We start from the raw sequence: 14,453 nt of genomic DNA on the forward strand, positions 1-14,453 counted from the left end.
AGAGAGGCAGGAATACGCACGAGAAAGGGAGTGCCAGGGAAGAGAGGTTCAGACACACATTGATATAGAGAAATGGCGCTGAAAGTACATGTTGGGCCAAAAGATAGAAAATCCTTTTACATTTTTCTATTACTGTCTTCAATTTTCCTTTAGTTATGAATAGACTGTATTATTTTGTTTATTTCAACAAGAGTTTTTAAATTATTTGTGAAAATAATATGACATGCAGGCAGTCACTTCCTAACTTTTGTCTGAGGGAATGGAATGGCTGGTAGGAGTGGTTTCTAATTGTGTGGGGCGGACACACCGGATAGAGGGTAAGTGACGAGTAAAGTGATTAGGCGTGAGGAACTTAAAGGGGACAGATGGGGGTGACAAGAGAAGTGAATGGATATGTAAAACAGTTGAAATAGGAAAGTTATAGGGCTTTGATAAGCACTTAAAGTTTTGGACATGTACTCCCTAACCCAAAATAGCGATGCCAACGTCAGTGCTCTATTTGCACATAACTGAATTAACCCTTTCAGCCCTGACATCCTATTACTAGTGACATATATATGCAGCCATTTTTGTAAAGCACAGGTAGGTTTGCAGCTGTTGCAACTGGGCATGCTGCTATTAGCATAGACTGGAGTGACTGGCATACAGTCCGTGAAACACGGAAGGGAAAATGGATGCTTTCGAACTGTGCGCACCACATAATGAGTGCTCCACTTTCAATTTTAATTCCTCAAGAAGATTGACGTATTTGGCAGCTATTGTATAATAATAGTGATTTTTTTTTTTTGATATTTTCATTTTTGAGATTCCTAGACACCCCGAAGTTAGAATATCTCACAAAATAATTTTCCCATAAAAACAGAAAATTCAGGGCCGAAAGGGTTAAGCAGAAATAAACTTGAAGAGGCCCTGACAGTTGCAAGTCTTCCAGTTCTTATTTACCCCGGACACAATAAGTATGTCACCATGTCCAACCACAACAGAGCAAGTCAAAGTGTTACTGTAGACTTTCACTGGTTTATGAACCTCGTTTATAAATTGCACTGATCTCTTCACACTTGTGGTGTCCTGGGTGAAAAGTGAAACAAAGATCCCTCACTCAAGCTACATTTAAGGTGGCATCCCTTAAGGGGTGTCTTATTATTATTTTTTAATTATTTACCAGCATTTACAAAGGTAAAACTGATAATTAATTAAGTGATCATACAACCTACTGCTGTCAACTGTGGCCCATTTTTGTCACATCTGGATTAAAAGTGGGATCTACCTAACTCATGATATTCTATACAAAGCCATATAGGCATTCTTGTTAAATTATCCAAAACCTGAGCACAATAACACATTTTTGAAATAACAACATTTCCTTTTATACCATATTTTCATACATGAAAGTAGCTCAAAGTGCTTTACGATAGTAATGGCTAAACAGAGTTACAAAAGAAAGTAAAAACTTAAAGAGAATCATAATGTTCAGTTTAACTGCAGACAATGATCAGGGAGCCAGGGAGTATAGATTAAAAATTCTAGTAGGTGGGATGTTGGAGAAAATAAAGCTATGAGAGTTCCAAGGACAAAGACCGCCCAGACCCTGCTGGGCATTCTACGGCCTGTGAGTGTGCCACCATTAACAGGATATTCTTGTGGAGTTCTCTTCATGTTCCCAGTATCTCAGAAGGTCTGCATTATACTTAGACCATGGGTCAGTGGGGCATAGCACCACCACAGAGTACTGTAAAATAAAGAAAGCACACAAAAGTTGTACTTAGTGACCAGCCTATAAAACAACAGAAGAACTGTATTTCATGAAATGAACACATTTTCCTCCCCTCTTGTCACTATGAAGCAATGCTAGGGATGTTAGTAATTTCTTTAGTGATTCTGAAAGTCAGATTAAATTAGTAGTTTTAGCAGTTTTTTGGAGTGTGCTGTCTCTAATGGTAAAGTATTCCCACATTTTGGTGTTTAGAGATACAATAAAATACAATACAATACAGTTTATTTTTGTATAGCCCAAAATAACACAGGAAGTGCCGCAATGGGCTTTAACAGGCCCTGCTTTTTGACAGCCCCCCAGCCTTGACTCTCTGAGAAGACAAGGAAAAACTCCCAATAAAACCTTGTAGGGAAAAATGGAAGAAACCTCGGGAAAGGCAGTTCAAAGAGAGACCCCTTTCCAGGTAGGTTGGGCGTGCAGTGGGTGTCAAAAGTAGGGGGTCAATACAATACAATACACAGAACAGAACAAATCCTTAAGACAGCATAATAATAAAAATTTTAGAAGTACGGTTTAACAGTAGATGATATGACATAATTAGGTTTGGATATTTTTAGAGTCCTGGAGACCTCATCCATCTAGCTGCATCTCCATTTGGCCATGCCACGGCTGAAACATTGCTCCGATGAAAGGACCTCTCTTTCCCATGATTCCTGTGATCCTCCATCAGGGATGACTTTACCATAGGCAGGCAAACAACTTGGCAGGTGGGCCGTGGCACCAATTGCCACATTTGGGTACCGAGAAAAGAAACAGAATAGGTGAGGGTTAGTATTCAAATATAACTATCATGTTACTTATTTTATACGTTATATAGATAGAAGGCCTCACTAGTTTTTTTATGCTTCTGAGCAAACCATTCTGAGAGGGTCTAAGATTACAGTTAGGAATGTTGCTGGACAATCAGTTTAAATTATAAGATGGTTCTAAATTGTTTAGTGACTTATATAGAACTAGTTATGGTACCTGCCAAAGAAAGGTAATAAAATCATTTTTAAAATATGTGCCAGTTCTTGTCCTAAGTATATTTTCAGTTCCTATCCTTAGAGTCTGAATGTGTGTGAACCTCTCTTGACCAGTACTCCCTTTCTTGAGCCCATTCCCATCTCTCAGATGCTGTCATTATTTTTTATGCGACTTTCTCCCCTCCTGTCTGGTTTAATACTTTCTGTCTTTGTAGGCGACTCTCTTATTGTGTGTCTTTTACTCCTCCAAATACATCTCACACTCACACTTACTTTTTCTTCGAGTCACCAAAGCCAAACTGACCAATCAGATTGCTCTGAGGGACTAGACACACAGACCTTAGTGTTTTATTATATAGAAGGTAAAAAGTATTTTAAAATCATTCTTAAAAGACACAGGCAGCCAGTGTAATGATGCTAAGACTTATGACATATGCTAAGATTTTTGTTTTAGGCTAATTTCAACCGACTTACAACTTTTTTTTTTGGTTATCCTGATAGGAGTGTATTGCAATCATCTAGATGGATAATGACTACAGCATGCATTCATTTGCAACAATGTAGAAGATGTAACTTGTGTGATCTTTCTTAAGTAAAAGAATGAAGCCACAGTAATCTGCTTAATGTGCAATTTGAAGTTTAGCTCTGAATCTAAAATTAAATTGACATTCTTTACTTCTGGCTTTATTTGTAAAGCCAGGGGGGGGCTATTGTATTGCTAGGCTCCCCACTTTTTTGTTTTCCTTAGACAATGGTATACTTCCAAAACAACAGGCACTCAAATAAGAGGAGTTACTGCCATACCCAGAGACAACCTTCTGGAATAAGGAGTTGACAATAAGACAACAAGAACCACATTCCCCTTGTTCTCACCTATAACCCATATCTTGAAGTACTTTGCAAAATTATAAAAGAACTTCAGCCAATTCTAAATAATGATGACACACTGAGAGATGTATTCTCAGAAACTCCCCTCCTGGCATACAGACAACCACCAAACCTGCAGCAATTAATTGCCAGAAGCCAGAAGCCCCCTGAGTAAACCAAGAGGTAATGTTACATCTCCCTACCTGCACAAAAGATGTAAAACAAGTGATAACATTTATAGTACAGATCATACAGTTACACCACACTGCCAACACAAACATCACATAAAGGGATAATTTTCCTGCAGATTATCTAATGTGATCTACCTAATTGTCTGTATGAAATGTCCCAACACTGCACTCTGTGTGGGAGGAAACTGGACAAACACTCCGCCAAAGAATGAACTTACACAGGTTACATTGAGCATGGCAGCAGAGATGTTCCTGTAGGAGCTCACTGGAGAAGTACTTTAAAGTCACAGTGCTTATGGACAACTTCAAGACAACAAGAGAGAAAGGAATGAAACGTTAAACTGATGCTAAAATTTAACACATTACAACATGGTTTAAATAGAGACAAGAATTTTCTGACCAGATATAAAGGCTATTTACATATATGACATGAATGACCAAGACAACCTAACTACAGATCCACATTGTATGGAAAACTCATCAAAATCTTCAGTAGACTTTGTTGGACAGTTCTCTTATCAGAAGATCTTGACTATGCATTGTTCTTCTCTCCTGCTAAATGAATCTTAAGCTGGAGAGGTCTGTTAATGTTTTACATTAAAGATGACCCGCTTAATGGTTATCCAATGTTGTATCTGTCGCAGTGCCTATATAAACACAGGGAGCTCCATTTTCTGTATTACAACCTGCCTGAAGAAGGGGCCTCAGTTGCCTTCAAAGCTTGCATATTGTAATCTGTTCACTTAGCCAATAAAAGATGTCATTTTGCTTAACTTCTCACCGTTTTTTCCCAGTTAAGTTTAAGTAAATTATTAATCAGTTAATGCTGGGATAATAATAATAGTAATAATAATACATTTTATTTATTTGTAGGCACCTTTCTAAACACTCAAACACAGTTTAGATTTGAAAAGTGAAAATGTTTCAATATTTCTAAGCTCAGATGGTAGTGAGTTCCAAAGCTGGGGAGCAGAGCATTCAGTTAGTGGTAAGACGGACGAAGGGGACAGTCAAGTGGATGGAGGAAGAGGATCTAAGGGTACGGGAGGGAATGGCAACATGGAGGAGCCAATGAAGCTTCTGCAAAACGGGAGTGATATGGTGAATTGAGGGGGTTTTAGTAATGATGCGGGCAGCTGAATTCTGGACCAGTTGAAACTTATAAAGAGATTTGCGAGAAAGACCAAAGAAAAGGGAATTGCAATAATCCAGACGAGAAGTGACAAGGCAATGAACGAGGATAGCAGTGGTGTGGGGAGTGAGGGAGGGGCAAATACGATTAATGTTACGCAAGTGGAAATATGCAGACCGGGAGATGTTATTGATGTGGGACTGAAAGGGTAAAGTACTGTTAGGGATGACACCCAGACCTGTGGGGAAGGGGAGACAGAGGAATTATCAATACCAAATGAAAAATGATCGGTTTTGGATAATGATAATTTTGTACAAATGAGAAGAACCTCAGTTTTGTCACTATTTAATTCACGAAAATTTGAAGAAAACCAGGATTTGATTTCTGCTATGCAATCAATAAGTGAGGAGGGTGGAAAGGAAGCAGTAGGTTTGCTAGTGAGATAGAGCTGGGTGTCATCAGCATAACAGTGGAAGCTAATGTTATATTTACGAAACAGCGGTGGGTTGGGATGTGAAAGGTTTAAGCTGAACAAACTGAGTGCGGCCTGAGAGGTAGGATCTGAACCAGTCTAGTGGAGTGTGGGTAACACCAATCAAAGATAGTCTATTGAGAAGAGTAGTGTGACAAATAGTGTCAAAGGCTGCACTCAGATCAAGGTGGATTAGAATAGTAATTAAACCAGAATCAGCTGCCATGAGGAGGTCATTAATAATTTTTATATATATGGCACTAGGACAGAAGATTTGATGCCTAAGGGTCATCTGGTACTTTTGTCAAATAAATCTGTGTGTCGTGTACATAGCTCTGGTAATTCACTTTTTGTTTTAAAGTGATCAGGCATATTAGATGCATATAGACTGATAATAATAAGGGTCCCAAAAAAGATCTTTGTGGCACTCCATACATAATATCATGGACCTCCCACATATAACCATCATAACTGTCAAAGAATTTTCTTGGTGTTTTATAAGAGTGAAGCCAACTCAAGGCAGTTCCAAAAAAGTCCATCCCCGCTGTCTACGGTATTGTCGATGGTATCAAAAACTGCACTCAGGTCTAATAGAACAAGAACAGATATTTTATTTGAATCAGCATTACGACTTAAGTCATTAACTACTTTCACCGGTATATCAAAAGATAAATAAGGGGGCAGATATCTTTCACTTTTTTTAAACCAAGTACATAGTTCTGATTCTTAAACAGCTCCTTTATTTCTCCATTTTGGGAATCATTTTCTATTACATACTCTTAAAAATAAATGTGCCAGAGTGGTCCTTCAGAGTGATGCCATGGGGGAACCATTTTTGGTTCTTAAAAGACTCATCCACATGGAGCTTCCAGAAAGAACTTTTATTTACTTAGATCCATAACAGTATCCATACGGTGAATAACCATGAACAGACGGTAACGGATTTGTGAAATCCCAATGGGTCATGATTTTAAAAGGATTCTCTCTGCATAAGTGCAGTAACACAAGCTACGTAAGTTCAGGTTGTCTTTCTGTTGGTGTCCTAAAGCACACCGTACATTAACGATTTTGGGAATTTTCTACATATTAGGAATCTTTTCACAGCACAAACAACCAACTTCATATGCAAAGAACCCGTTCTAGAATGAAATGGTCCTTGGTCAAGCAATGGAGATACAAAGATCCACATAGTATAGCAAAGAAAGTGCCGTTAAAGAACCAAGCATATAAATTAGGTTTAAGAGTGCAGTAAGTTGTGAAAACCCTTTAAAACTGTTTCTACCACACAGACTCTACTGCTCATGCAGTAGCAGTATGGATGTGCATGTGAGAAATATCAAGACCGGAATTCCCTTATCCCCATAAACTATACATCAAATAAAAAATTTGACCACAGAAAGTCTTCATTCATCTGAAGTTTTATTTTGCAAGGTCTTTCTCTGCATAAATGAAAAATAGGCATCAAACTTTATATCACAATGTTCCTATTAGCTTTAAATGAGCTCACTGAATCTCACACACTTCCAAGTATTGTATATCACAGGCTATAGTAACAGCACTACCTAGAAGAAACTGCCTCTCACAAAGCAATTTTCAATTGAAAATACAGGAAAAGAAAGTACCAATAATAGGAGCTATAGGTGCAAGAGAAGGAGACAAAGACAGAGACAATTCCTTTGTAAGGTGATTCACTCCCAAAGATTAACAGCTGAACTCGTTAATCATTGTTGTTACCCGGTGCTCTTTCAGCTTCAAGATATAAATGCCATATTTTCCAAGATTTGTCTTTTCTCTGAGAGGAGCAGGCTGGGATCAATACTGCGTCTAATAAAGCAAAGAGTGAAAAGGATTATAGACTGCAGAAACGGAGACAGCCTTTGGCTCTTCAGCCTAGCATTTCATTTACAATATAAGGAAATGTTTTGATGAGAACAGACCATTCACTCCAGTATAAGTTGTCAATTTATGCTCACCTAGTATTTATCTTAAACTGTGTGGCAACTCGTGCAATAATCCTCAGCATCACAAGGCTGGTTCCTTTTATCTGTAACATTACATTTTATACAGATAGATAAATATCTTTAATGCTATAATGCTTACAAATAACAAAACGTTACATGACATATGTGGTGGTGTGATATATTACATATAATTCAATAAATATTGTAACGAGCACCAAGATGGAAAGATTGAGATACACACCGAATTAGAGTTAAGCTCAATAAATGGCATGTTTATTTCACAACAAATGATTTACACTAGTCTTTTAGCAGAATCACCCTTCACTGTAAAAGCCCTGTAAAAATAATAAGTCACTTCACTAGACAGGGTATTCTAATCTTGCAGTGTTCCCAATTGTCGTCCAGTGTCTCATGTGGTGTTCCTTTCTGAGTCTCCCTATTATCATCTGCAAGGCAGTATTCATAATGCCCTGGAAGTGTCCACTTGCCTGCTGTGAACGTTGCCCGGACACAGACAGGCAGACATGTGGTTTTCCATCACCACACGTTTATTTACAGCTACTATTTACAAAGTCCAAAGTGCACACAAACCCCAAAGTCCCCAAAGTCCAGGCCTCTCTCACTCTTGCCTTTCTTCGGCCGCTTCCACTCTCGCTCCTCTTGCTTTGTCCTTCTTCCACTCGACTCCAACCTCGAATGAAGGGAGGCGGCCCCTTTTATCCTCACCCAGATATGCTCCAGGTGCTCCCCGGCAATCACCCGTCGACACGCCCCTGTGTGGCGGAAATGCCGGTTGTACTCCCGGAAGCATTCCGGGTGTCCCTGTTACTCTTCCCCCCAGCACTTCCTGGTGTGGCGGAAGTACTGAGGTCCAGGGTTCCCAAGGCATTAGGGCACCCCCTGGCGGTGACCACGGGCCCCTGCAGGGTTGGGCTTCCATGCCCTCAACCCGTGGCCCCCAAAGCAACCAGGGTGGCGGCCCCCACGTGATCCAAGGCGGGCGCACGCCCTCTTCCGGTCCTTTATGGCGTCCCGGCCGGGTGGTCACCCCTGGCACCTCTGACACTGCTCAAGACTTCCAGGGGTTCCTGGAATGTAGAGCTCAGTACACCTGTGAATATACCCTGCCGTCAATCATCTGTCCGACCCCTCCCATCTCTACAGTGACAATGCTGGCTGCTACAGTATTTTGCATGTCTTTATTTGAAAGACAAAGCAAATGTAATATTACTGTTTCAGGAGGCATGTTTTACTTCACTGATGAGAACAGCAGTACTTTTATGCTTACCTAACCAGCCCTCCCAGTCTTTAGGACTAACTCAGGATGTGAAATTTAAGGTGAGAGGGATATGGCATCAGACTAGCTTGGCAAGGGTGACAGTATTTGGGCTTAGAGCTTATAAGCTATTTAACTGGGGAAGGTCATAAACTGACTAAACAAAGCAACTGAGGGATGAGTTGTACGTGAATAAAATTGGTCCAAAGTATGGCTGTTAATAATTGGTTTTGAATCGGATGCCATTTTGTTTGTGTTTTGTGGTAAGAATGGTATAAACTTGGTCACCCTGCTATTGCCTATCTCTCTCATCATCTGGTCATGAAGAGAAGACCATGATGAAGATAACTCTGTCTCAGAAGCCATACTGAGACAGGTATGTGGCCTGTTTCCATACTCCATTCAGAGCTATGTCTGGACACAAGATGCATTGCTAAAAGTTAAGACGGAAGTAAAAAATTTAGGGGTAACCGTTGACTGTAATCTGAATTTTAAATCGCATATTCATCAGACCACTAGGACAGCATTTTTTCACTTAAGAAACATAGCTAAAGTTAGACCTCTTATATCATTGAAAGATGCGGAGAAATTAATTCACGCTTTTGTTTTCAGTAGACTAGATTACTGTAACGCACTCCTCTCAGGACTACCCAAAAAAGACATAAATCACTTGCAACGAGTGCAGAATGCAGCTGCTAGAATCCTAAGTCTACGTAACCATCATCATCAGGTCCTTCCATGAAAACCCTAAATACAAAGAGGACTGTTTGACTTATGTTAGGTAGATTGCCCAGAGGGGACTGGGCGGTCTCTTGGTCTGGAACCCCTCCAGATTTTATTTTTTTCTCCAGCCTTTGGAGTTTTTTTTTTGTTTTTTCTGTGCACCCTGGCCATCGGACCTTACTCTTATTCTATGTTAATTAATGTTGACTTATGTTTATCTTTTATTGTGTCTTCTATTTTTCTATTCTTCATTTTGTAAAGCACTTTGAGCTACATTTTTTTGTATGAATATGTGCTATATAAATAAATGTTGATTGATTGATTGATTGATTGCTGCTTGGGCTGTAAGGGTATGGTTTGACAATATTCCCATTGTATTCTGCATCCTTCCAGTAATACATAATTAAATGTGTAACTTAACTCCTGTCTGGGTTGCAGCATTTCAGTAATATATAAAACTATTTTACAGTCCCTCCCTTTCAAAGATCCAAGAGTACAGGGGGAAAAGGCTGTCTCACCCAACATCTCAGAAAAGGAGTTGAAAGTAGCAATGCACAAAATTCACTCGAGCTCCATATAAGCAAAGCATAGACTTATTCATCTCAAAATTATATATCAAGTGCATCTCTCTCATTTAAAATTGTCCAAAATGTTTCCAGGGCAAGATCCAACCTGTGAAGGTTGCAATCGAGCTCCGGCCTCACTGGGTCACATGTTTTGGGCCTGCACCAAATTAACATCATTCTGGACCAAAATCTTTAAATGCCTCTCAGACAGCCTTGGTGTCACAATCCCTCCTAATCCATTAACAGCTGTGTTTGGTGGTCTTACAGATGGGCTTAAAGTGGAGAAGGACAAACAAACTGTAATGGCCTTTACTTCACTATTAGCACATAGACTTATCTTGCTCAACTGGAAGAATCCTAACTCACCTATTCTAAGTCAGTGGGTAACTGATGTTATATACTATTTGAAACTGGAAAAAATCACTTAGAGGATCTGTGCAAAACATTTTCAAAACCTGGCAGGATCTAATCAGTAACATTTTAGAATAAGCATTTAAACTGAGGAAACAGGATCTCTCCCCTCTTTTACTCCATTTATCTTTATTAATTTATCTATTTGCTTATTTTTACTAGCTTAAAGTTTTACACTGCTGGCCTAGCCCTCTTTCTCAGGGGTGGGGGTCAATTTATGTAGAATCTTTTTTTTTTATTTTTTTTGTACAACTTGAGTTATTTGTACTGAATGTTACTCGATTTTAATAAAATCAATAAAAAAAAAAACCTAACTCCTGTCTGTTTCTTTATTGTGTCTAATTGTTTGAGGATATAGATGTAAAGGGTGGCGGATTTGCTAAAATGTTTGATCACAGAGATGTTAACTGCATGGTATTTCATATATTTTGTTAAGGTCTACACAATAAGGAGCATAAAGAAGACAAGAGGATTAACCATAAAACATTCCACTAGTTATTTAGACCCCTTCACTTCATAAGACATAAAATATGTACAGTTGTGATAATTACCATTGGGTAAAATGAAAAAAAAAAACCAAAAGGAACCATCCATACATCCATTTTCTAACCCGCTGAATCCGAATAGGGTCACGGGAGCCAATCCCAGCCAACACAGGGCACAAGGCAGGAACCAATCCTGGGCAGGGTGCCAACCCACCACAGGACACACACAAACACACACCAAGCCCAATTTAGAATCACCAATCCACCTAACCTGCATGTCTTTGGATTGTGGGAGGAAACCGAGCGCCGGAGGAAACCCACGCAGACACGGGGAGAACATGCAAACTCCACGCAGGGAGGACTCGGGAAGCGAACCCGGGTCTCCTAACTGCGAGGCAGCAGCGCTACCACTGCGCCACCGTGCCGCCCTACCAAAAGGAACATTTATTTTTTCTAGTGAAATATACTGTACTGAAAACACTGTATGGTCTTATTGTGGAAAACTTTCAGCTTGTGGTTGTGAGTAATTTAAAGTGTAGTCATGGTATTCTTGCTTTTATTTACAAGAAAAATGTGGATCATACCTGACTGGTTGAGTTTTTTTTTAACAATGAAAAACTATGAAAGTCGCAGGAAGCTTTTTATTTCAAACTAAAGTTTTTCACAATTCTTGGAGATTTTGTTTGAACCCAAGCCCATTCTCTGTTTCTGTGGAGTTTACATAAGAATATAAGAAATTTGACAACCAAGAAGAAGCCATCGAGACCACCAAGCTCATTTGTTTAACTAATAACTAAGCTGTTCCAGTTATCTCCTCAAGATTTTTCTTAAAGGTAGTCAAGGTTTCTGCTTCAACTTCATGTCTCAGTAATTTAAATCTAACTGTTTTAAATGCACTTTCCGATAATTTCCACTGATGTCCTCTAGTACGTGATTCACCCTTAAGCTGAAAGAATGTTGTTGGATCTGCTTTACGCAGTACTTTCTCCCCATGGCTGATCCTGTTTTTTTTTGTTTTTTTCCTGGGTGCTCCTGTTATCTCCTCTCGTTCCAAATTCAAATGTTGGTTGGGTTATCCCTGATTTGGTCCAGAAGGAATATGAAATGTGTGCATGTAGGTTGCAGATTGATGTTCTATGTTACTCCTTGATTTAATTTTTATAACCTTGCTTCCAGATGCAAATTTCACATTTAGAAAATTGTACAATGGATGATTTCTAAAATAGGACCTAATCCTAAGTGGAATCTAATGTGCCTTCAGAAAGTATTTCACATGTTATGTTGCAGCCTTTTGTTAATATACAATGAGGCTATTAGAAATAAACTGGATACATTAGGATTAAAAGTCAAGACGGAGGTAAAAAGCTCAGGGGTAATTGTTGACTGTAATCTGAATTTTAAATCACATATTAATCAGATCATTAGGACAGCATTTTTTCACTTAAGAAACATAAGTAAAGTTAGACCTCTTATATCATTAAAAGATGCTGATAAATTAGTTCACGCATTTGTTTCAGGACTAACCAAAAAAGACATAAATCGTTTGCAACGAGTGCAGAATGCAGCTGCTAAAATCCTAACTAGGAAAAGAAAATCCGAACACATTTCTCCAGTTTTAATGTCACTACACTGGTTACCTGTGTCATTCAGAATTGACTTTAAAATTCTGCTTATGGTTTATAAAGTCTTAAATAATCTCACCCCATCTTATATATCGGAATGTCTGACACCTTATATTCCAAATCGTAACCTCAGATCCTCAAATGAGTGTTTCCTTAGAATTCCAAGAACAAAACTTAAAAGAAGTGGTGAGGCGGCCTTCTGCTGTTATGCACCTAAAATATGGAATAGCCTGCCAATAGGAATTCGCCAGGCTGATACAGTAGAGCACTTTAAAACACTGCTGAAAACACATTACTTTAACATGGCCTTTTTATAACTTCAATTTAACTTAATCCTGATACTCTGTATGTTCAATTTCCTCATAATAACTACTCATGGTGGCTCTAAAATCCGTACTGACCCCTACTCTCTTTTCTGTTTCTTTTTCCAGTTTCTTTGTGGTGGTGGCCTGCGCCACCTCCACCTACTCAAAGCTTCATGATGCTCCAACAATGATGGATGGATTAAAAGGCAGAACTCTACGTGACCATCATCATCAAGCCCTTCCGTGAGAATCCTAAATCCAAAGAGGACTGTTTCATTTATGTTAGGTAGAATGCCCAGAGGGGACTGGGCGGTCTCTTGGTCTGGAATCCCTACAGATTTTATTTTTTCTCCAGCCATCTGGAGTTTTTTGTTTTTCTGTCCCCTGGCCATTGAACCTTACTCTTATTCGATGTTAATTAATGTTGATTTATTTTGTTTTCTTATTGTGTCTTTTATTTTTCTATTCTTTATTATGTAAAGCACTTTGAGATACTGTTTGTATGAAAATGTGCTATAGAAATAAATGTTGTTGTTGTTGTTGTAATATGATTTAAACTTATTTTTTCTCTAATCAAGCAACACTCAATAACCTAGAAAGACAAAGCAAAAACAGGGTTTTAGAAAGTTTTGCATGTTTATTGATGAATGAATTCATCAATAGGTAGGTATGAAGGTATAAAGGAGCCCCAGCATTGTTTCTCCACACACTTCTGCTGAAAAATCCATTGGCTAAAATTACACAATTCTAGTATGTCATAGATAGGTTGTGCAGCGTTGTTCAAAATGGCACTCAGTTTTATCTTCATTCTTTCCTCCACTACCACCTCCAGTGGTGCCAGAGGTGAAATGAATGTTCTTGCAGTGCCTGTTCTTAGCATTATCAATAGCTCATGGCACAGTACATGATGCACTAAAAGTGTCAGTCATCAAACCATTACTTAAAAAGCCAGACCTAGACCTACATATACTTAATAATTACAGACCCATATCAAATTTACCCCTTCTCTCTAAAATACTTGAAAGAGTAGTCACCAATCAGCTTCAGTCACACCTTACACATCATAATTTATTTAAGAAATTCCAGTATGGCTTCCGCACCGGTCACAGTACAGAAACAGCACTAACAGATGTTGTAAACGACATAAGTACTCTTATGTGATATAAGCTACTCTTGCATTTTGCTCTGTACTTGTACTATTACTATTATAGTATTGTATTGTATTCATGAGGTGGCAATGACAGACTGGCCATTGTAGATGCCTCATGGGCTGGATGTGCACCCTGACCAGAAGAGTGGATGGTTCCTTATCTGAACAGGAGGCTCCTAACAGGCAGATAGGCATCCCGGCCGGGGAAGAAAAAGAGATCAGACCTGGAAGGAAGGACCAAAAGAGATGGATGGACAGACCACTGAAGAGAGAAGATGTCTCTGGGGTGTTTTTACTCCCCCAGCACGGTAGATGGCAGCAGCCCAGGATATTAGTGCTCAGTGGGAAGCCAGCAGGACATGCTGGGAGATGTAGTCCAGGAGTTACAGGGTGCCGCCTGAGGGAGCGGCAGGGAGACAAGCTCCCTGTTATAATGGATTTTCACATGACCGGGAATTGCTTCCAATCGCCCTGGCACCGGAAGTACTCCCGGGTCCATAATAAAAGGGACCGTACTCCCTTTTCCAAGGGAGTCAGAGCTGGGAGGGCAGTG

The sequence above is a fragment of the Polypterus senegalus genome, chromosome 5 (genome assembly GCF_016835505.1).
Source record: "Polypterus senegalus isolate Bchr_013 chromosome 5, ASM1683550v1, whole genome shotgun sequence".
Classification (NCBI taxonomy): domain Eukaryota; kingdom Metazoa; phylum Chordata; class Cladistia; order Polypteriformes; family Polypteridae; genus Polypterus; species Polypterus senegalus.